Source organism: Mirounga angustirostris, unplaced genomic scaffold, assembly GCF_029215605.1.
Source record: "Mirounga angustirostris isolate CCGP_5_RB_7025 unplaced genomic scaffold, mMirAng1.0.hap1 SCAF_6, whole genome shotgun sequence".
Classification (NCBI taxonomy): domain Eukaryota; kingdom Metazoa; phylum Chordata; class Mammalia; order Carnivora; family Phocidae; genus Mirounga; species Mirounga angustirostris.
The window spans coordinates 72205401-72229489 of record NW_026991714.1 but is presented as its reverse complement, the minus strand read 5'-3'; the positions used below and the strand labels follow the sequence as shown (position 1 = coordinate 72229489).

Here is a 24089-nt window from a genome sequence, read left to right as displayed (position 1 = left end):
AGCACAGCTGGCGGCATCACAATTCCGGACTTCCAGCTCTATTACAAAGCTGTCATCATCAAGACAGTATGGTACTGGCACAAATACAGACATATAGATCAATGGAACAGAATAGAGAGACCAGAAATGCACCCTGAACTCTATGGTCAACTCATCTTTGACAAAGCAGGAAAGAATGTCCAATGGAAAAAAGACAGTCTCTTCAACAAATGGTGTTGGGAAAATTGGATGGCCACATGCAGAAGAATGAAACTGGACCATTTCCTTACACCACACACAAAAATAGACTCCAAATGGTTGAAAGACCTCAATGTGAGACAGGAGTCCATCAAAATCCTAAAGGAGAACACAGGAAGCAACCTCTTTGACCTCAGCCGAAGCAACTTCTTCTAGAAACATTGCCAAAGGCAAGGGAAGCAAGGGCAAACATTAACTATTGGGACTTCATCAAGATAAAAAGCTTTTGCAAAGCAAAGGAAACAGTCAACAAAACCAAAAGACAACCGACAGAATGGGAGAAGATATTTGCAAATGACATATCAGATAAAGGGCTAGTATCCAAAATCTATAAAGAACTCATCAAACTCAACACCCAAAGAACAAAGAATCCAGTCAAGAAATGGGCAGAAGACATGAAGAGACATTTTTCCAAAGAAGACATCCAAATGGCCAACAGACATATGAAAAAGAGCTCAATATCACTTGGCATCAGGGAAATCCAAATCAAAACCTCCATGAGATACCTCCTCACACCAGTCAGAATGGCTAAAATTAACAAGTCAGGAAACGACAGATGTTGGTGGGGATGCGGAGAAAGAGGAACCCTCCTACACTGTTGGTGGCAATGCAAGCTGTTGCAGCCACTCTAGAAAACAGTATAGAGTTTCCTCAAAAAGTTGAAAATAGAGCTACCATATGATCCAGCAATTGCACTACTGGGTATTTACCCCAAAGATACAAAAGTAGGGATCCGAAAGGGTACGTGCACCCCGATGTTTATAGCAGCAATGTCCACAATAGCCAAACTGTGGAAAGAGCCAAGATGTCCATCGACAGATGAATGGAAAAAGAAGATGTCTTACATATATACAATGGAATATTATGCAGCTATCAAAAGGAATGAGATCTTGCCATTTGCAACGATGTGGATGGAACTGGAGGGTATGATGTTGAGCGAAATAAGTCAAACAGAGAAAGACATGTATCATATGACCTCACTGATATGAGGAATTCTTAACCACAGGAAACAAACAGGGTTGCTGGAGTGGGGGATGGGGTGGGAGGGATGGGGTGACTGGGTGATAGACACTGGGGAGGGTAGGTGCTCTGGTAAGCGCTGTGAATTGTTCAAGATGGTTGAATCTCAGATCTGTACCTCTGAAATAAATAATGCAATATATGTTAAGAGAAAAAAAAAAAAGAAGAAGAAGGTAGCAGGAGGGGAAGAATGAACGGGGAGAAATCGGAGGGGTAGACGAACCATGAGAGACAATGGACTCTGAAAAACAAACTGAGGGTTCTAGAGGGGAGGGGGTTGGGAGGATGGGTTAGTCTGGTGGTGGGTATGGAGGAGGGCACATTCTGCATGGAGCACTGGGTGTTATGCACAAATAATGAATCATGGAACACTACATCTAAAACTAATGATGTAATGTATGGGGATTAACATAAGAATCAAAAAAAAAAACGTACGTTACAACATTATGTCTGCACACTGACTGTAATCCTCTATGATCTTCAAAAACAAGGTAGTAACAATCCTTTTACGCCACCCCTCCCCCCCAACTTCCTCCTCGGAAAGGCTAGAAGATGTCTTATATGTAGCACTTACACTATCAGTGAACCAAACCAAGTGACCTGTTCACTGCATGACGCTTAGTCTCTCTGGCACAGTGTGCAGTGATCAAGCATGTAGAGACCACACGTCTTTCTCCTGTCACACACTGACTTATCTTCCTTTGTTGAAACGCCAAATGACTGCTGATAACCCTCAAGCTGTCCTGCCCACTTTCCTCTTGCCTCACATCAAAGCAAACAGTGAGAAAACCCAGGATCGCCCTCTCTGAGCCACAGTGGGGAAGCCCACCCCTTAACTACTTTAATAACAGAACCACATACCCTTTGATGTGCCACTTTTCACTGAGCCTGAACCTTTTTCATTAAAGAATCCTTCTGATGTTCACTATGTAATACCATGTGACTACTAAGTTCATTCATAGCTATTGTTTCCTGTGAGTCAATGACCTTGACATCCATAAATTCCTAAGCATAGCAGGGTGGGTAGGGGTGCCCAGCATCCAGCAAATAAAATGAAACACTAGGACACACACACACACACACCTAGCATAATGTTTCCTTTCTAACACAAAGATTTCTTGCTTTTTCTTGGTAAATATGTAGAATCTACAAAAGTGTATCAACTTTTTGACCTATGGTTGCTCATAAGGAAGGAGGCATGCTATTTCTGTGGTGTTGAGAGTCTTGAAAAGCCTAGAACCTCCCAAGATTTGAATAGGAACTAAAGATAACAAGACGCAAAAAGCTCAAATGGAGAAAAAGGGCAAACATTCCATTTTTAGAAGCAAGTTTGAAGCAGTAGATGACTGGCCCTTTCTCTACTGAAAAACTTCCTTGGCTTCCGGGCAGGTAATGTGCTACTGCACGGAGGTGCTGAATACTGGGCCAACTGGTTAAAAGGTATTATGACATAAGAGTGTTATTTTAATATTAGTTTCTGGTTTCTGGTTTTTTGCTTCTCTTTCTGTTTCGTTTTGTTTTGTTTTTAAGCCATTGGAGCTATCCACTAAATGAAGTCATTTAGACAACTAGCTACTAATGACACTTACAGATAATCCTGGGTGATAGACACTGGGGAGGGTAGGTGCTCTGGTAAGGGCTGTGTAACCACCTTACAAAGTCATGGGTAAAGCTAACAATAACTTTGCTCAGATCTATAGAGATAGCTATCAAAGGGACCTTAAGAGTTTCAATAAAAAATAAACCCTAGAGAGTCTACAATATTTATTTCCATCATCTCCACATTCAAAGGAAAACAAAATCAAATCATCCACATATTTAATCACATTTTGTTTTCTAACGCTCTGTAAACAAAATGCCTCTTGGACCTATTCGAAGCAATACAATAAACAATAGTAACAAAGATCTGCCAAAGATGCCACAGTCAGCTGGTTTCACTGACTAATGAAGAAGGATGAGCAATCCAGTGTGAAGCTTTCTTGAGTGAATATACAAAATCTTGTCAATAAACTTAAATTATTCAAAAGATACCTAAATCCACCTAATACCTCAAAAACCTAGAATTCTTTTTTTTAAACCTAGAATTCTTATACTCTTCATCTGCACAGTGCTCACATACACAAATATAAACATTATTTCTAACACTGTAAAATTGGTTCCTATTTATCTTTCCATTGCCAAGATCCCACTGGCTTTGTAGGAGTATACAAGAAAAACAAGCATTAAATCAGCTGTGATAAAATCATCTTTTTCTATTTATCACCACCATTGGCATTTATTGGCACTTGGGAACTATTTATAACCTCATACTCTTACTGCTAACATCACTTATTATGTAAATAGTTGAAATTTTTACTGACTTTATAAATAATGCATGAAAGTCTATAGACTTCAACAACTCGTGTGCATTATCTTTTTTTGTGCCTTATAAATACAGAATACAGAATAAGGTATAGTTTGGATGCGTCTGAACAACAGATATTTCTCTTTTATGGATTCTGGTCAAATGATTTGGAAAGAGTTTTATTTATATGATTAACATCTGTGTTTTGGAACGTTAAACCAGAAATTATTTTGCCACTTTCCCCAATAGGTTGAGAACTAGGTCTCTATTAGATTGACTTTACATAGAACTGATGGGGATATTAGAAGTGCTCGACATAAGTCTGAATAGCTCTTCTCCAGGTAGATTGTTAACCCATCCTCACCTTTGTTTAGCAGTTAAGTCATTAGTCCTACTCTGAAGCTCAGTGATACAAACACAAATCTATCACTTAGAAGTTATCTTTCAATTGGTTTAGTTTAAGTATCTCCAGGAAACTCTGTAAAGGATTTCAACAGAAATGTTCCCCTTCACATGATACCCAGTTGAAGACTGATTCTGCAACTGACTTATAGGCCTACAGCAAGTCTACTCCATGTAATTCATGGCAGGCATCCTGGTATTTAAGAAAAACTATCATGCACACCTTTAAGAATTCTCCTGTCCAGACCAGATACCCTCACTTCCTTCCAGTGATCATTAGATTGCTTAATTTCAAGAGCTCCAAATTATGCAGAGCTCATTTTACTAATTTCTACCATAATACAGAATGCATGTATACCTTTTTATTCTTGAAAACCTCACAGTTCAATTTGACATCCAATTTTGAAGCATATTTGGTCTTGACAGAAAGACAAAGTCAGGCTTTACATTCTTGTCTCATTAAAATAAGCAAACATAGGCATGTTTTATATATATATATGGGGGGCACCTGCACATATACTGTTGACTCTTGTTATCTTTCAGCCAAAGAAAACACATAATTTTAACATGAGCTCCTAGAAGATACTTCTCCTCTACCCTATACTTGAATCATCAAAATGTTGAGTGTAGATACAGAATTTCACATTTACCTCTGTCTTCTTAGATTTAGCAAATTCTACATCTAGACAATGGCTTTTTCTGTTTCTTTTGTGAGGATTGATAGAATTAGACTCACATGTTATCATAATAAATGAATTAACCAGCTATATTTTAAAGAACTGATATCTACTCCTAAGACTACATGATTAAGACATTACTAGAAATAAAGTGAGTTGCCCAAAACTCCTCCACTTCCTACCCTTTCCTTCCCTTTTTATCTTCCACTCGAGGTATCATTCACAGAAATCCTTCAGACAGTTGAATGGATTTTCTTGGAGTCCCCCCAAAAGCTCTTGCTTAGAGAAGCAATGAGGATATGAAAGGGTCAGAAGTTTTCAGGGGTTCAATTCTTTTCCTGAAACTCAACATAGAAATAAGACATGAGATTGGAGACTGGGCCTAGTTTTTTTGAGTCATAACTCAACAGTGGCATGCACCGCACACACACATTTCAACAGTGTACCAGGTCAAAGAGTGTTCCCTTAAGTTCATGTCCATCCAGAACCTCAGAATGGGGTCTTATTTGAAAGTCCGTTTCTGCAGATGTACTTAGTTAAGAGGGAGTTACAGTGGAACAGGGTAGGCCCTAAATTTCATGGCTAGTGTTTTCCTAAGAGAAAGGAGAGGGCAATTAAAACACAGAGACATGGGAATGCAGAGGAAAGAAGGCCAAGGGAGGATGGGGGCAGAGACTGGAGGGATGCAGTGGTAATCCAGGCAGTGGAAGCTGCAAGAGGCTCAGAGCGGGCAAGAAGATGCCTCCCCCAGAATTCTCCGAGGCAGCTTGGCCCTACTGACAGTGTGATGTCAGACTCTTCCCTAGAGAACTGTAAGGGGATGGAATGTCTGTTGTTTTAAGCTTCCAGTTTTATGGTGACTTGTTATGGCAACCCTAGAAAATTCATATAGATGGTGTTTTTCTTTCCTAACCATTGGTCTTAAGGAGTTCATATGTATGTATGTATGCATGTATGTATATATGTATGTATGTATTTATAAAAATGATGGGGCGCCTGGGTGGCTCAGTCGGTTAAGCATCTGCCTTCCGCTCAGGTTACGATCTCAGGGTCCTGGTATGGAGTCCCGGTTGTCGGGCTCCCTGCTCAAGGGGGAGTCTGCTTCTCTCTCTCTCTCTACCACTCCCCCTACTTGTGCTCCTTCTCTTGCTATCTCTCTGTTAAATAAAATATTTAAAAAAATGTCAACATACATCAATATAAACATATTTAAAATTTTTATAAATACAAATATATACATACATTTAATTTTTGAATTACTAAAATTTTTCAAGTGGAATCCCAATTAGTGTAAGGCCAAATTCAATGACTGCACAGGATAATATTCATTCTTTATTATGCAAAGTAATGATACTGCTTTACATTTATAGGTTATAAAAAGTCTTTGTGGACAATTAAATAAAAACTTTTTCAAAAACAGCATACTACTAAATTTACAGCTTTCAAATATTATTATGGGACATTTACTATTTGAACTTATTTATCCCATTATAATTTATATAAAATGTAGGATTTTATTGTCATACATTAATGTGCATACAGTCCACTTCTGTATTCAACATTATTAAAATCTAGGTTTTTATTTTTTTTTAAGATTTCATTTACCTTTTTGAGAGAGAGAGAGATGGAGAGCATGAGCATGAGTTGCTGGGGGAAGGGCAGAAGAGGAGGGAGAAGCTTAGTGGGGTGTCTGACCCAGGGCTCAATCCCAGGACCCCGGGATCAAGAAGTTTCGAACAGATTTAGGATGAAGTTCCCGGGATCATGACCTGAACTGAAGGCAGATGCCCAACAGACTGAGTCACCCAGGTACCCTTAGGTTTTAATTTTTAATTGGTATTTTTGTCTGCATATGAAAAATATAAATTTGTATTTAGAACTTGGAATTCTCAAATTCTAAAGCCTAAATTGTAGAAGAGAAAACAGCACATGATAACATCTTAAAATATTTAATAAAGGTAATGTATCACATTTAATATAATATATTCAGAATTTAATTAAACCGAGATTTAAGGGATATTTATATAGGTTGTTCCTTTGAATTACGCTTAAAGGTATGTACATGCATAGACATACATGTACATGTGGTTCAATATGGTGCTTTATTCTTAGCCTATCATGTCCAGGTAAAAAGTACATATTTATATTGAAATGAAACCCTCTTGCTTTCTAAAAAGAAACCAAATAAACACAGTTCTAAGTGTAAAGACATTACAACTATTACAACACATTTACCTTCTTTTGTCTTCTGACTCTTTCAAGCAACACTTTCCAAGGGTATCTTGGCTACATTTCATTCATATTAAAATATTTTAGTGTATTTTGACAATTTTTGTCCATATCTTTTCAACTTTTACTTCTTAAGGAGGCAATTCAGGTTGAGGTAAGAATAATGAAGTATAAGTCAGCCTTGCAAACAGGTTTATAAATCATGAATCCAGCAGCTTTCAAACAACAATATTGTGCGTGGTACAAAATGATCTATTGCAGATGACTGATTTGAAGTCCAACCGTCAAAGTGACAAGAAAATGAGCCATCAAAGTCAGCCTTCCTCACAGATGTATGTGCTAGTTTACTGACAAACAGAAACAACTAAACAATGAGTAATACTAGGAAGACTGATAACCCATAATGTAATGTAATGGGTGACAAGCTAAGGACTTACAACATTATCTCCTTTCTGTTGCCTCTGGATACTCTGTTCTTCCGCTAACCTTTGTGTTCTCTTTTCTGTACAAAAGGAGATGACCTTGTGTTGAACCACAGAGCTCTCCTTAGCTTTCACATCCCATTCCTTTATTGTACCATTTCAAAATTTCCTTAGAGTCGCAACGTTATCAGATTATCAGATTATTCCCCTGCGTGTGGACCACCTGCTGCTGCTTTCAGCTCAAGCATAGAGAAAACGGGTCTATCGAAAACTTTATTTTTTTCTTCTGGTAAATAAAAGCTAGTGTTTCAGTGGAAAAATTCTAGGCATAACAGTTATACAACTACGTCTAAAACTGCTACACGGCGTTTAAAAATATACTTAAAATTTAATGATAGGGGCGCCTGGGTGGCTCAGTCCGTTAAGCATCTGCCTTCGGCTCAGGTCATGATCCCAGGGTCCTGGGATCGAGTCCCACATGGGGCTCCCTGCTCACCGGGGAGCCTGCTTCTCCCTCTCCCACTCCCCCTGCTTGTGTTCCCTCTCTGGCTACGTCTCTCTGTCAAATAAATAAACAAAATCTTTAAAAAATAAATAAATAAATAAATAAAATTTAATGATAAATCATAGTTGTAAGCACATAAAATGAAATAATATCAAAATGATCATTATGAACGCAAAAATGTGTGCTGCGGAGGAAAAGGTAATAAAAAACGAAAAAGTTCTCACTTTACGAAGTCTATAAAACCTATGTGTGGAGTTTCTACTATGCATTCAGCACTGTTTTATGCATGAGCATAACGCCATATTCCTGTCCCAAGGCGAGCAGATGGGGTTGTACGCAGGATGTTACCATATATCAACAGGCACAGGATGGGGCTGAAATTCACACTCTGTTTTCATGAAGGCATGCGTGTAATAGCGGCTGCCAAATGAGACTTCAGTCTGTCAACAGTATGCATGCTTCTTACGGGTGTTTTATGTACCTCTATTATTTAAAGGATGTGTCTTCCCATATGCTTGTCTTTTATTAGAGTGGTAGATTCTGTACTTTCGCACAGCCAAATTTTATTGTTTACTTTGTAGGCTCTGTTTCTTACCAATCAGTGTTGGGCATGAAGGCCAGTCCAACATCAGCCCTTACTCCCCGGACAATTAATTTCTTCTGCACTACCATAAAAGTTACCATCTTTAAAAATTCCAGATGTGTGAAAACTGAGTAATTCCACATTGCCATTGGCATTAAAATTAAATACCTGTCCTGATATATACAGCCTCTCAGACTTGGATGCAACACGCATCTTCTTCTTTTCACGCAATTCACCCAACCTCAAAACTTAGCCATTTCCATGGGCATTCTCAGCTCCTTGTTTTCTCGTGACTTTTCCTCCACCTGTCAGGCTGCCTCTGATTTGGACTCAGCAGTAGCTAGGTGGTTCAAAGGTCATCTCTTCACGTGCAGAGTGAATCTTCTCTCTCCCTTACCTAACATTTTATATAAACATCTTTTATCATGCATTATTCTCACAGTTTTAACTATTTATTCACAGGTAGCCAATACTCTAATGACAGGCCTCCCTGAGATATACCTCAGTTCCTGAATTCAACAGGGAGTGTTGCCTCATGGTTGAGACAACACATTCTAGAGCCAAGATTCCTGCCTTTGAATCCCCTGGCCAGGTGCTATGAGCTGACCTTGGGCAACTTACTTAACTTTTCAATGTCTTAGTTCATTCAATGACATACTCACAGTGGTACATGCTTCCTTAGGTTACTGTGAGGAATACAGGACTTGGTATGTCTAAAAATCTTAGATCCAAGCCTGAGATACAGTCAGTGTTTCATGAGGATTATCACTGGCTACAAAGAGCAAGGGACAACATAAATATAAGGGAAAGAAATATAATTGACATTATTCCTATGCAAGAATAATTCTTTCATAAGTAATCATAGGATTCTAGCATTGGAAGGTTCACACAAAACCTTCTCCAATCCCTAGATGAAGCCCTCCCTCATGCACTGTTCTGGGAATGTAAATAGGTGCAGCCACTATGGGAACCAGAATGGGGGTTCTCCCCAAAATTAAAAATAGAGCTACCATGCAATCTAGCATTGCCACTACTGGGTATTTAGACAAAGAAAACAAAACCACTAATTTGAAAAGATCTATGCACCCTTATGTTTATTGTTGCATTATTTACAATAGCCAAGCTATGGAATCAGCCTAAGTGTCTATTTGTAGTCAAACAGATAAGGAAGATGTGGAACACACACACACACACACACACACACACAAAATGGAATGTTAGTCATAAAAAGGATGAGATCTTGCCATTTGTGATAACGTGGATGAACCTAGAAGGTACAATGCTAAGTGAAATAAGTCAGACAGAGAAAAATAATACCATATGATTTCACTGATATGTAGAACCTAAAAAAAAAAAAAAAAAAAAACTACACAAAAAAAGGAAACAAATAAATAAATTAAAAAGCAGAAATAGACCCATAAATAGAAGGAACTGAGGTTGCCAGAGGGGAGGGGGAAGGAAGGGTCAAAATGGGGGAAGGGGAGTGGGAGGTACAAGTTTCCGGTTATGGAAGGAGTAAGTCAGGGGGATGACAGGCTCAGCACAGGGAACACAGTAAGTGATATTGTTAACAAGGTTACATGGTGACAGATGGGGGCTATGGGTGTGGTGAGCATGGCATAATACATACAGATGTTGAATAACTGTGTTGTGAACCTGAAGCTAATGTAACATTGTGTCAATGATACTTTAAAAGAAAAAGAAAAAAGGAAACTGGAACTCTCTGATATCCCACAAGAAGTTTCAAACAGATTTAGGATGAAGTTCCTATTTCATTGGTCTCCTCACCCAGGCTTTTGTATTGGCCTAAAATCTGCAATATCTTATTTGTGGCAAATCTTGCTGTTACTATTTTATGACCTTTCATTGGCCACTTGGCTCAGTCACCTCCTTTTATCTTTACTTTACATGTATATTTAAGCCTGCATTGAAGTCTTTCAGAATAAAACAAAAACAACAACATTCAAGCGCCCTTCCTTTCCCACAGATGGCTTGAGAAAGAGCAAACGGAGTCATAAAGCCTAATCTCAGTTTTGAGGGCAACATAAGTTGAACTAAAACAGAAATAGAATGGGGTAGGAGAAAGGCTAATAAGACATTCATGATTCCATACTGAACTGTTTGAAAATTGTGGTTTCCTGACTAAGTTTATCCATTCATTTATTTAATAAACTTTTGCTAAGCACCAGCTACATGCCCAGCTCTGCTGTGAACCGTTTTGCTCAATCATCTATTCCATTTCTTCCAACAACACTTCCAAGGCTCTCCAAATTTGAATTAATATTTCTTTCTTTTAAATGCTAGAGTGATTATCGCCTATACTGTTACTTAGCAATTACCCATATGATGCCTTATAACAATTTATTTTATGTCAACAGCTAGTCAAATCTACCTTTTTTTTTTAAAGATTTTATTTATTTACTTTTTAGAGAGTGAGCGAGAGAGAAACAGCATGAGAGGGGAGAGGGTCAGAGGGAGAAGCAGGCTCCCCGCTGAGCCGGGAGCCCGATGTGGGACTTGATCCCAGGACCCTGGGATCATGACCTGAGCTGAAGGCAGACGCTTAACCATCTGAGCCACCCAGGTGCCCCGTAACATCATTTTTTAAAGTAAAGGTATTTTTTTTATGAGACTTTTTTTTTTAAGAATTTATTTATTTATTTGAGAGAGAGAGAATGAGATAAAGCATGGGGGGGGGAGGGTCAGAGGGAGAAGCAGACTCCCTGCTGAGTAGGGAGCCCGATGCAGGACTCGATCCCAGGACTCCAGGATCATGACCTGAGCCGAAGGCAGACACTTAACCAACTGAGCCACGCAGGCGCCCTCCAAAGGAATTTTTATATGTTAAATTAGACTTACAGGGTCCTGGGGGTCAGGCTAAGATTGCCTTTTGCCCTTAGCCAAGTATTAACATCAAGGCAGCTGAGCTCCCAGAGGAAGGTCACTCTGCCTGTCTCAAGCACTTGTCAATGGGTTGTAAGTTGCAGGGAAATTTCATTTTTTTCTATATTTCTTTTACCTTTGTTCTCCACAACAGTTTTAATTTGCATTTCCCAAATTATTAGTGATGTTGAGCATCTTTTCACATGTTGGCCATCTGTGACATCTCTTAAAAAAATTTTTGAAGCTTTTATTATTTATTTATTTGAGAGGGAGAGAGAATCCAAGCAGACTCCCTGCTGAGCATGCAGGGCTTGATCCTATAATCGCCAGATCATGACCTGAGCTGAAACCAAGAGTTGGACGTTCAACCGACTGAGCCACCCAGGTGCCCTTGCCAGTTTTTATTTATTTATTTGTTTGTTTGTTTATTTATTTATTTATTTAAAAGATTTTATTTATTTATTTGACAGAGAAAGAGACACAGCGAGAGAGGGAATGCAAGCAGAGGGAGTGGGAGAGGGAGAAGCAGGCTTCCCATGGAGCAGAGAGCCCGATGTGGGGCTCGATCCCAGGACCCTGGGATCATGACCTGAGCCAAAGGCAGATGCTTAACGACTGAGCCACCCAGGTGCCCTCAAATCTACTTTTTAATTTTCTGAAATTATTTGAAAAATATTTTATACATTTGGCACATAATAGGCGCTTAATGAATGGCTGACTTATTGAAGTAAGCATAAGCTGACATTTTAAAATTTATCTTTTTTGAAATACTTTTGTTTGCTATAGAAAATGGCTTTCTACATATTAATGATAAAAAAATGAGGCATGATAAAAGAGCCACGTCTATAATTAATCTTTGAGACAATGAATCAAGTGTAAGCCATTATTTCTGTAAATCAGAAATTCAAATTTAATTTCATAAATTAAAAAGATGCATTTTGAGAAATATGGCAAAACACTTGTTTTTACATTAATGTAGTACATTTTTAAACATCTTTTCCTCAAAAAGTCATTATGTTGTTGCTTGTTGAATAACACTCAGCCACAGCATAGAAAACAAAAGAGGGCTTTTATAGGACCATCTGATTTATGAGAGCATAATTAATTTTTCAGCATTGTCAGTGAAGTTGTGCTTATCACTTTCCAAAATAAAGACAGAGGGGAGAAGGTGAGGCGACCTTGTAAGGTATGAATATGGTCAAGCACAAGTGTGGCCTTATTTCTATCTTATAAAAATCTTATAAAAACATTATTTAAAATGATTAAAATATGAACTATTTTAAAAAGAATCTGAAATAAACTTTAAGACAGTCTACGTATTTCCCTGTTGCAAAAATATTTTACTTATTTTCTAAAATACCAAATTCTGGAATGTGTAAACATACTTTCCCTAAGCTGCATAACTCCAAACAGCAACAACAAAAGGTACTTGGTTGCTGTTACACAAATATCACGAAAAAAAATCATTTTGATTTGTAGTCAAATCAGTCACTTTGTATCAGGTTTATTAAGAGTTTTCCCCTAATTTTTGTCATCTTCAATAGCTGTTGATTTCAATGAGGGTAAAGAAAGTTGCGAGGATGTTATGAGCCACATGTTCTCGATTCATGAGCCCAACCAGAAAGCCACTGTGGTAGAAAGAAGTAAGTAAAAAGCTCCATGCATGAGACACAAGAAATTCCTTTAATAAATGATTATTGTTACTTATCATGTGCATTAGAACCCAGAAGAATGTTGCAATCTAGAGAGAGGATACGGTAGAAACAGAACCAGAAATGTGAAAGTTAAAAAAAAAAAATGTGCAGGTCAAGGACAGCAGAGGGTACTGTGCATTGTGATTAGGGAAGACATTGGTTCTGAGAAGCTTCCAAAAGAAGGTAACAGCTGACCACAGTCTTGGGGGACGAGGAAGAGAGTGAAAAGGAGCAGACAGGCATTTGTAGGGCATGGAAAAAGAATGACCAGATGTGAAGTATGTCATATAAAGGGAAGGGCATATAAGTTATCTGCACAGTTTAAAATAGTAATGGTTTAAAAATAAGCTCCCATGTTACCACCTACCTCTACTTTCAGAGGGAAGTAGAAAACTGTTCATAGAGAAATACGGGGAATGCAAACAAAGGAGTCATTGCGTGCAGTGTCCACACGGGACAGGCGCATTCGGGGTGAGAGGCTGCTCTTCTTCTTACGCAGGATTTTACAGGTCAGTGTATGTGATGGCCATAAGAATGATTAAGGGCTAGAAAATGTTAAGCAGCACTAGTTTAAACAGAGGGAGAGGAAAATATATGCAAATACTGATTGAAATTTGTCCAGATATATGTTAAAGATAATCTTTTAAGAGGGTGAGGTTCTAAGACAGTAAAATCGTAGTGAGCAAAAACTTCTTTTTGAGGAGCTATCTGGAAGAATCTTGAGTGAAACACTGCCAACCCAAGCACACACAGAGATATGTCCTTGAGAAGAAAGATGTCTCAGAGGCCTTGGAAACGTTACGTTAAAAGTGATGAGAAAAAGAGCTGGAGAGAACTCAAATGGTCATTCCATCTGAGAAGACAGTGGACTCTCTCTCTCTCTCCACCCCCTGCCCCCCACTCTGGGAACAATATTACTTAGATGAAGTTTTACTTCTGTTTTGTTGTTAACCTTCAGTTCTCACTCATGTGCCTGGCAAAATAAGGGTTTTAATTATCTGCCTGCACATTCAATATTCAAATAGTGCATTCTTTCTCCATATACTAGAAGACTTTGAGTTATCAAGGTACTATTGAAAACAGTGTAACAATCCATTGAAAGGGCATCTTTAAATATTTTGTCATTAGTGCATTGTTTTCTCACCTCTGAAGAAACTTGGAATGCATATCTAAACCTTGGATAAAAATATAAAAATAGGTCCCTAAATTTACAGGAAACTTATAAACACAGAATTCTAATCATTTTTCTGCACATATGGGTATCATTATCTCAAATTTGATTAGATTTTCCAAGGTATTAGATATTTGGTTATGTAAAAAGTCTTTATAAACTGAATCGTAAAGTTGGTCAAATGATTAAGTAGTCACAACAATTTGCAAGCTAGCAAGACGATGTATTAAGTACATAAGCCTTTCAAACGATTAAAACCTAAAGGAAAATCCTTGCCAAAGTAAATTTACCATAAACACAAAGAAACAAAACTTTCATTTCTATGTGCAAATTGCGAGGAATTTGACGACAATGAATATGCTACTTGTATTGCTTATGAAAAAGGTAGGAGAGACATCTGCTGAACATACTCACTTAGATGGTGTCCTGGTTTTTCAAATACAAGAAAACTTAGGAATAAAAACAAATGTGCAGAGAGAGATCAAAAGCTGGATTCTTAGAAGTGGGGAAAAATTCTCTAATCAACCTGTTTCACAGATAGGGAAAAATTGGATCCAAAATGATGAAGTGACAAGTCCCCATGTAGATTTCAGGGTCAGAACAAGAACCAGGGTTGAATGCTCTGTGAAATCCCCTGGGTCAAGCTTCTTCCAGGTCCCCGAGTCAACCATATGAAAGTAAGTTAGCTCAGTGGTTCATATAATCACTAAGCTCTCAAAAACAAACTAACACACCACTTCCCACAGGCAGGCAGGGCTGAGCACATGACAGGTTCTTAGGACAGGCTGCTGCTGAATTGACAAAGATCTAAAGGCAGGCAAGAAGGAAGAGCATTCCAAGGTGGAGTTATGGCTAAAAAAACAAATACTATCTATAGGTGTTTCTTCCATAGTCTGGAAATATGACATTTATTAATAAAACAAGACAAAACATGTGTACCTCTCAAAGCTACAATGACCACAGATGACTGAAACTGTGGCATTCTTTTTTTTTAAATCTGAATTCAATTTAATTAACATATAGTGTATTATTAGTTTCAGAGATAGAGTTCAATGATTTATCATTTGTATATAACACCCAGTGCTCATTACATCATATGCCCTCCTTAATGCCCATCACCCAGTTACCCCATCCCTGCCTCCCTTCCAGCAACCCTCAGTTTGTTTCCTAGAGTTAAGAGTATCTTATGGTTTGTCTCCCTCTCTGATTTCATTTTGTTTTATTTTTCCTTCCCTGCCCCTATGTTGATCTCTTTTGTTTCTTAAATTCCACATGAGTGAAATCATATGCTATTTGTATTTCTCTGATTGACTTATTTCATTTGGCATAATACCCTCCAACTCCATTGACATCTTTGCAAATGGCAAGATCTCATTTTTTGATGGCTGAGTAATATTCCATTGTATATATATACCACATCTTCTTTATCCATTCATCAGATGATGTACATCTGGGCTTTTTCCATATGTTGGCTATTGTCAACACTGCTGCTATAAACATTGGGGTGCAGGTGCCCCTTTGAATCGCTATGTTTGTATCCTTTGGATATGTACCTAGTAGTGCAATCGCTAGATCGTATGGTAGCTCTATTTTCAACTTTTTGAAGAACCTCCATACTGTTTTCCAGAGTGGCTGTACCAGCTTGCATTCCCACCAACAGTGTAAGAGGGCTCCCCTTTCTTCACACCCTCTCTAGCATTCTTTATTAGGAAATAAATTGCAGGGACGCCTGGATGGCTCAGTCGTTAAGTGTCTGCCTTCGGCTCAGGTCATGATCCTGGGGTCCTGGGATTGAGCCCCACATCAGGCTCCCTGCTCCGCAGGAAGCCTGCTTCTCCCTCACCCACTCCCCCTGCCTGTGTTCCCTATCTTGCTGTGTCTCTGTCAAAGAAATAAATAAAATCTTAAAAAAAAAAGGAAATAAATTGCAGAACAGTTCATGCTGATTTCAATAGAGTCCTTAGTTTCCTTACCAGTGAAATAAATTCTTTAAAAGTCTAAAAATAAAGTTTAATTTCTTTTTCCAGATATATTACCTCTTTTAAATGAGAGGCGGTATGAAATTAAGCTTATGCTGGTGTATTTTCACAACTTCAAACAGCCTAAAAATTATTCTTCTCTAATGTTTTTCTAAATATGCTAGTTACACTTGGATTGGAGTATTTATGAAAGGAACACAATGTTTTACCATACTTTATTTTTCAAATAATATATTTGGTATAATTTTTAAGTTTTATCATGCAGATTTCAGCTGTACTGCAACAACTGATTTCGCTCTGAATCATTGATTCTACTCATTTAATATTTCAATAATAATTAATGCCAATTATTATTGCACAACATAGAAGTTGCAAAAATTATCACATTACCCACCATTTTTTTAAGTTGGAATTTAAACTTTGTTCAAAGCAGGACCAGCCATGGATATTTATCTCCTCATTCTGTCATTAACTGTGTATGTTTGGACAACTTATTTAATGTCCTTAAATAATATCTTTATCTTGAAAATTCTAGTAACAATCCTACTTTCAAGGTCCTTACATATACTAACAGATAATGCATGTAAAATAAACAGCAAGGTGTTTGACACATAGCAGATACTCAAAAAATTCTCCACTCATTTACATTTCAATTTTCTGGATCTACAGAGACATTTAAACATCATGACAATTATACAATATTTTTTTTCTGAAATGTATCTTATTTATCCATACTTATTCAGATAAGCTAAATGTAAGTCAATTAGCAAAAACAGAAATCGGTGTCATTCATTATCATCTGCATTGCTTCAGAGGAGAAGCGTCTCATAAACAACTCGTATCTCTGAAATCTGTGCATGTATCTGCAGGTAAAGATGATTGTTACTGTCAGGGAATGTCATGGGAATCATTTCAAAGTGGTCCTTACACTTGCACTTATCCACCTGCTTGTAAGCTGTCAAATAGTTTCCTCAAGGCCAGGCCTGCACACTGCGTATATAACACATATATGCACAGGTATAGCACTGGTAGGGTACTTCCAGGGTCTGTGCTAAATGCTTTAACATGCTCATTCACCATGTGTTGTATGTTCCTTTTTTTTTTTTCCCCCTCCTTTGTGGCATCTTTATTTTTCTATCTGGTGCATGAACAAAGTGAACATGGTCAGAAAAATCAGCTGCACTGAAACACTTCAGCCGACGGTAAAACAGAGGGCGCATGGACATGGAAGGGTGGAGTGGCAATTCCAGACTAGCTTCCCCCAAAGGGCTTATGCTCCAAGCCCGCAACCAGAGGCAGCTCTGGCCAGGACTGTGCAGTGCATCTCTGGGGAGGAGTGACAAGAAGGACCAGTCACAACAGGGACTGCAGCTGGGCATGAGTTTATTGGCTTCTGGCCTCAAGCTCCTGCTTGATGAAGTTGATGAGCCCATTGGTGGAAGAGTCATGAGAGGTCCCTGGGCTACTGCCGTCAAGCTCAGGCTCAATTTTCTTGGCCAGCTGCTTTCCCATCTCCAGCCCCCACTGGTCAAAGCTGTTGATGTCCCAGAGGATACCCTAAATGAAGATCTTGTGCTCGTACATGGCAATCAAGGCTCCCAGAATGAATGGTGTGAGCTTGGTGAACACAATAGTGTTGCTTGGCCGATTTCCTTCAAAGACCTTGTGTAGCAACAGCTTCTCCAGGCCTCTGGACCCTTCCCTGCAGCCTGCAGCTCCTTCTGGGCCTCTTCTGTCGACTTCCCCTTCATCAGGGCCTCAGTCTGGGCCAAAAAGTTGGCCAGGAGGATCTTGTGATGCAAACCCTTCCTTATCAGGTGCTGGGTCTGGACTGGGATGAGGAAGTCACAAGGTATCATCTTGGTGCCTTGGTGGATGAGCTGGTAGAAGGCATGCTGGCCATTGGTCCCTGGCTTCCCCCACACAATGGGGCCCGTCTGGTGGTCCACATGAGTGCCGGACTTGGTGACGTACTTCCTGTTGGACTCTATGTCACCCTGCTGGAAGTAGGCAGCTAAGCGGTGTAGATACTGGTCATAGGGCAGCATGGCCTGTGTCTCACACCCAAAGCAGTTGATGTACCAGACACCCAGCAGAACCAGCAAGGCGGGGGCGTTCTTCTCCAGGGGCGTTGCACAGAAGTGCTGGTCCATCCAGTGGGCCCCTGAGGGCAGCTGCTCGAAGTTGTCAAATCCCACATGCAGTGCAATGGAGAGTCCAATGGCTGACCACAGCGAGCAGCATCCTCTTACCCAATCCCAGAACTCGAATGTTTTGAGGATCAATCCCAAACTCCTTCACTTTGGTTGTGTTGGTAGACAGGGCAACAAAGTGCTTCGAAACTGCAGAAGGGTCCTTGGCTGACAGGAGAAACCACTCCTTCACCATCTCCGCATTCGTAATGGTCTCCTGGGTAGTAAAGGTCTTGAAAGCAATGATGAACAGGGATGACTCAGGGTTCAGAGTGGCCAGAGTTTTGGTGATGTGGGTCCCGTCGATGTTGAAGACAAACCAGACCCGGGGACCTCCTGAAGAGTATGACTTAAGGGCTTCGGTCATCATGAGGGGTCCCAGGTCAGAGCCATCAGTGCCAATGTTAATGACATCTGTGATGGGCTTGCCTGAGTACCCCTTCAAGTCACAGCTCCGGACTCACTGGCAGAAAGACTTCATCTTCTCCAGGACCCTGTTGACCTCTGGCATCACATCCTTGCCATCTACCAGGATGGATGTGTTTGCCCGGTTCCACAAGGCCACGTGCAACACTGCCCAATCCTCTGTGAAGTTGATCTCGCCACTGAACATGTGCTCCCGGACAGCCTCCACACCCCTGGACTTGGCCAGGTCCACCAGCATCTGCATCACAGTTTCGGTCACAAGGTTCTTTTGAGTAATCCACCAGAATATGCCCATGGTTGTGTTCAGGTTCAAGCTGAAGTGGCTGAAGCGTTCCTTGTCCCCCTCGAAAAGGAGACACAAGTTGAGGTCAGAACCGTGTTCACGGTACCATTTCTGCAGCTTCTGGAACTGTGGATTCTGGGTGAGTGCAGCCATGGTGACAGCAGTGGGTTACATGGCCTTGGACGAGCTCGGAGGAGGAAGAGGGGGTAGGCGGCACGTAGCTAGCCTGTATGTTCCTTTCATAACACCGTGAAGAGGCTATTATTCCTGCTTAGTAAAGGATGTACCCCAAGTGCCTGGTCTGACATAATGAGGAGCAGAACCGATTTCAAACGAGGCAAGCTGAGTCCTCGCCACATATGCCTGAAGACCCCTCCTGCCGCCTCACGTGGCTGCCATGGAAAGAACACAGGCAAACAGAAACCACCTCATCTGACCTCTGGGTCTTTTATCTTTGTGTTCAGAAACCAGTAGGTAGTTGGTCTAAGGGATCGAGAAGGTCTCCTTTTTGGAGTGGGCCCTGATGCTTTCCCCAGTCCAGGTGCTTTCTGAGTGGGTCCGTGCTTGTCTGCTGGCCTGTGGCTTCCATGAGTGTGGTCCTGCACCTGTGACCTTGCCTCTGTTCCATTCTTCTCCCCATCTCCAATTTATCATCACTTCCTAAATGTTTATTAAATTCATGTGGCCTACTGTTATGCATTCAAATCTTTCTGAACACATAAGACTAATTTTGGATATCCGAGTACAATTTCATAGATCTCTGTACTTCTATTGCTGTAAGAGACCTCACATGGAGTCAAGTTCAAAGGGCCAAAACAATGTTACCCTAATATTTCCAGTATTTTACAAAAGCCTAAAGATATTGACCATTTATTTACCAACCATTCCCCACCTCTCACCTAAAGCTACACAGATTACCAAAAACATATAGCTTCTTGGATTATAGTGAGGAGTCTGCTTGTCTCATTCTTTTTTTTTCAAGATTTTATTTATTTATTTGACAGAGAGAAACACAGTGAGAGGGGAAACACAAGCAGGGGGAGTGGAAGAGAGAGAAGCAGGCTTCCCACTGAGCAGGGAGCCCGATGTGGGGCTCGATCTCAGGACCCCAGGGTCATGACCCGAGCCAAAGGCAGACATCTAAGGACTGAGCCACTCAGGTGCCCCTGCTTGTCTCATTTTGATGAGACATTCCAATTGGCAGGCATATGTAGATTTGCAAATAAAATAAAAAAAATTAAGTTTAGGGTCTGCAGAGAGGAAATAATTAAAATATGTCCTAAGGAAAAAAGCTTGAAAACCAGTAAGCTAGTAAATCCCAAAAGTTACATGCCCAAAAGTTGTAATGAGAGCCAGGAGCGCCGAAATCCAATCCATTATTTACACTGTATTTTTTTTAAAGAAAAGAAAGATGTTGGGGCGCCTGGGTGGCTCAGTTGGTTAAGCGACTGCCTTCGGCTCAGGTAATGATCCTGGAGTCCCTGGATCGAGTCCCGCATCGGGCTCCCTGATCAGGCAGGGAGTCTGCTTCTCCCTCTGACTCTCCGCCCTCTCATGTGCTCTCTCTGTCTCATTCTCTCTCTCTCAAATAAATAAATAAAATCTTAAAAAAAAAAAAGAAAAGAAAAGAAAGATGTTAAAAGTGTAGATTGCCAAGTTTAAAATATACAGATCTATCTCATTCCTTTAAGCCAAATCTTGATAAGAAAAGGAATTTGAGCTTCTAAAGGAAGTGACATAAATCCCATATTTAACATAAAAGTAGGCATCTGCCTGATTTTAGGAGCGTGCATGCAGTCGTTAGGATACGTGCTGTTTGCCCCACACCTGCATTCCACCATTCCATCCCTTTCTCTCCAAGAGTGAAGCTAACAAGTAATTTAAAAATAATGGAAGAATTAAATCCTCATTGGTAACGTCATTTTCCTTTTTTGCCTATGCCTTCAGCGGACTTATTCCAGCAACTCCATTAATATAGCTGTTGCAAAATAAAGGAAAAAAAGAAGAAAGCTGAGCAAATGGCTTTTAAAATTAAAAAAAAAAAGATAACATATTGTGTTACTTGGGATAGCAGTCTAGAGGCAAAACAGAAATAACAGATGCAATATAAATTCAGAGTTATGTGTGTCACACAGGAACCCAGGCTCACGAAATCAGCCCAATATGCTCCACCTGAGGAAAGACTGCAAGAGACGATTGGAAATTGCACCAGCAACATAAACGGGGAGACAGTCACACTGTAATCCTGATTCAGTAATACATTTTGGAAAAAAATGTATACTGATTGGATTTCTTATTAAACTTCAATCAAAGAGAAATTTCTTCCAAATCAATATAGGCCTCTAAAATGTTCTGTGGACTGAGATTTTAAGATCCACTGTAGTGAAGTTACTAGTTTGGACCTAATTAAATTCTATCTGAAAGCTAGTCACAGAGGTGCTTCGTTATTTTGTCGGTGCCTTAGTCACGTCACTTGGCTGGTTTTGGGAGCAGCCTAAGTAAAACGCATTATAATTCTGATGGAGAATTAAAGGTGGGTGCATAATTTATTGAATGAGTAATTCGACATAATGTTTCTTCTGATGTTAGAAGGGGCAGCTAGGCTCCAGCAGCATACCTGGAGGCCAGCCAGGAGGAAGCGGCAGCCAGCTCGCTCACAGGCAGGTCAGAGGCCCGTCGGGGCATCGCGCACTGGAAGTCGCGTCGCACCAGCCGGGCCCAAGATGCCGTTGGCCAGGACGGAAACCCCTGACTAAATTAGGAACAAAAAGCGGGAACCGCTGCTTCTGGCCCAAGTAATGAATATTCCACCCCCTCGTTAACAACTGTCCGTAGAAGACAGAGACCCACCCCAGGGCGCACCGCACGCTCTCCTTCTCTGGAGCGCACCTGTTCTCCTGTCTGCTCAAGTCAACTTTCCTGCTCGCGTGGCTTGTCTGCTGTGCTGCGTGTCTGTCTGTCCCTGAATTCTTTCTGGGGACAAGATCAAGAGCCTCCGGGGACATCTTTAGGATGAGTGGAGCCCCAGAGCCCGGGTCTCCCCACCTCACCAGGCAACAATGATACATACTCATTAATCACCTAATGCGTGTGTGACACATTATATAAGCCACTAAAAGCCTGCGTTTATTTTGAATTGTTCCAGAAAGAATTCTTTCTACAGTAATAACTCTTAGTTGTTAGATGAAAAAGTGCAGGAATGCCCTGTCCCCATAGAACAAGACAGCAAGAAGGTAAAAATGAAAAGACATCTACACCATGCATTTTTGGGTAAAACTACTGGTTCTGTCTACTCAGCCCCCCCCCCCCCCCCCCCCCGCTCATGCCCTCTGACATGTAACTGTGTAATTCCTTCACTAACATTTTCCTGACTTCTCCTATTGAACAGAAAAAATAACCTCACCCATCCCTAATAGAGAAGAGGATCTGAGGGGAGAAAAAAGGAAAAAGAAAATCCTTTCAATCACTTAAACACACAGTAAGCATTTTCTTACAACTGTGGGAATAAATGATGTCATATTACACTTTCTATCCACATGGACAGATCCTCAGCAGCCCCAAATTGGACAATCAGTGCCAGTTTCCAAAACAACTTTCTTGAGTTTCTGTTTTCAGTGGTCTGGCTTAGTTATGTTGAAATCCTAATTTCCAAATGTTTGGTATCTAGGCTGCGGGGGGGTCTTTGGCAGGTAATTAAGTCATGAGAGTAGAGCCCCCATTATCTGCCTCTCATGAGGGCATGGGATCCGTGTCCATCTAAGAAGAGACATGGAGAGATGGTCTCTCTCTTGGCCACATAAACGAGCTTACCGTGAGAAGGTGGCTGTCCGCGAGTCAGGAGGCAGATTCTCATAAGACATCAGATTTGCTGGTGCCTTGAACTTGGATTTCCCAGCCTCCAGTACCATGAGAAATAAATGTTTGTGGTTTAAGCCCCACAGTCGGTGGTCTTTATGTTATGGCAGCCCAAAATAAGACAGTGACATCTTTCGGATGCCTGGATACAACTCTGAGTCACTAGTGGTCAGAATAAAAGTTACTATTAAATTCTAACAGCAAAATTACTAAGTCTACTTCCTGTTGTAAAGCACAGTCCTTTTGCTAGCTCTTTGATAGAATAGTGATCAGGTAACATGATGCCGTCTTTTCTTGATTATTACTTTTGGCTTAACACAGTGATTTATTTTTTCCTCAGAATTATGTGTGTTCCCTGGGCTCTGTGGGGTGGTTCTTCTTGATGTGGTGTTGACTACGTCACTCATTTAATGACATTCTATTGGGAGCTCATTGGGGCTGCCACCCAAGATCCCATCCTGACAGGCCATCCATACACTGTAATAGCATGTGCTGATAATTATGAATAACAGCAAATTTTAAATTAACTGCATAATTAAATCCTCATTCACAGCACTGAGTTGTTGTTTTCAATCTATGCAAGTGGATCAAGTGGGAAGCAAAGACTGGGCCACTAGGAGATACTAAATACTCAAGAGGCTTGTGCACGACCTAAAAACTCAGTGGGCAGCCTGTGAGTGCCAAAGAGGTTCCACGGCAATATTGGACTTGACCAAAACCAAAAATGACCTTGGAAGATTGTGACAGATTAGTCCCATAGAGGACCCATCATCTGACCTAAATCAAAGATCCTGAACCTAAATCAATGTGTTTTTTACCACTTAAAATCCAAACAGATTCTCTTCAAAATATACAAAGAAGAGAAAGTAATTGTATGGCAAAATAAAACATGTCACACTTGCCAAATATCAATCCTATCAAAGACAAAGACTTCCATGAACTCACACTGACGGTGAATATTTTTGGTTGTATTCCAAAACAGTTATCAAACCTAAGCAGAGGACCTAGGGATGTCACCTTATTATTAGGTGCAGAAGTCTTTCATAAAATTTTCTGAGACCAAAAAATTGTTCAGCAACTGAACACAGTAAAAAATGAAATTAAAACCTAATAACTATAACTATTCTGAAGACAGGCATTTTTTTTCCCAAAGAAATATAAAAAAATATATATTGGCTGCTATGAGG

The 24089-nt window shown here is 40.1% G+C and overlaps 1 protein-coding gene and 1 pseudogene across 9 annotated transcripts in view; both read right to left on the bottom strand.

The window, feature by feature from the left end:
* PCDH15 (protocadherin related 15) overlaps positions 1 to 24089 on the bottom strand; it is a 794976-nt gene that overhangs the window by 591221 nt on the left and 179666 nt on the right. The gene's annotated exons all lie outside the window — the stretch shown is intronic.
* On the bottom strand, positions 17257 to 19200 carry LOC123846356 (glucose-6-phosphate isomerase-like; annotated as a pseudogene). The gene has a single exon (XR_008506308.2). The product of XR_008506308.2 is annotated as a glucose-6-phosphate isomerase-like (transcript).